We start from the raw sequence: 997 nt of genomic DNA, 5'->3' as shown, positions 1-997 counted from the left end.
TTTTTGTTTTTCTTTATATTTTTAGACTCTGATTTAACCCTCTTATGCATAGTGGTCACTGGAGTGGACAGCTACTAAAACGTACATATCTCTTTAATGCATTGGTTTCTATGGTGCAACTGCATATTAGCCTCTAGAATGCTCTCTGCTGCCATGCTCCATTGAGGTCAATTCAGTGTTCAGTTAGTGCAACTGCAAGTAAATTTCCTCTGAATCAAAGATGGTAGACAAACTGTCACCCCTGCCGACCACTGCTGGCATATCCTGTCAATCCTTCTATGCTAAAAGAGCCCAACAGGTAAAAGAAATTTGATGATATGCAGTAACATCTAGGGAAGGATATTATCTGTTTGCAATAAGAAATTGTTATGTCTAATATGTAGAAAACTACAATTAACCATGTGTCCACTGTAGTGGACATCATGCATTACCGACTATATTTTTTTTAACATAAGTCATAAATTGTCTCACTGTTTTTTGGGACTGTTTTGGTTATAAGTAAGCATATAATTGTTACATTTATAAGCTACTCATTTAAAATATATATTTCTGTGCAGATCAGCTGTAGTTTGAGTTACTATAATAATAATTATTATTTTATCATATTTTGTAGACTTCAAATGCAGCAAAGAATAAGGCAGCGTACAGAATAGTCCAGGAAATTCCATCCAGCTCCAGTGATGATGATTTCATTGATGAGTGCAGTGATGATGAGTTCAGTGATGATGAGAGTGCAGCCAGAGCAGAACGGAGACATAGGAACTACGGATGATGAAGACACAGACAGTCAGGATGCAGAAAGTGAGAACGATGAGGGGCAGGATGAAGAGGAAGGTCAGTATGATCAGGGAGCTGTGGGAGATGGGTACATGGCACCTGACCATACTCAAGCCCGCAAAAATATTTGGAAAGTCCAAGACAATGACTTTGATGGAGACTTGCCTCCTTTTCTAGGAGAGTGGAAATTGAATGTGGAGGGGAAGGATCCCATAGATTT

At 38.5% G+C, this 997-nt stretch overlaps 1 pseudogene; it reads left to right on the top strand.

The window, feature by feature from the left end:
• Nucleotides 1–710: 710 nt before the first annotated feature.
• Nucleotides 711–997, top strand: part of LOC106456003 (uncharacterized) — a 3859-nt pseudogene continuing 3572 nt past the window's right edge.

Source organism: Pundamilia nyererei, unplaced genomic scaffold (genome assembly GCF_000239375.1).
Source record: "Pundamilia nyererei isolate P.nyererei 1_Seehausen unplaced genomic scaffold, PunNye1.0 scaffold00838, whole genome shotgun sequence".
NCBI classification, from domain to species: domain Eukaryota; kingdom Metazoa; phylum Chordata; class Actinopteri; order Cichliformes; family Cichlidae; genus Pundamilia; species Pundamilia nyererei.
This window is presented reverse-complemented; position numbering and strand designations above follow the sequence as displayed.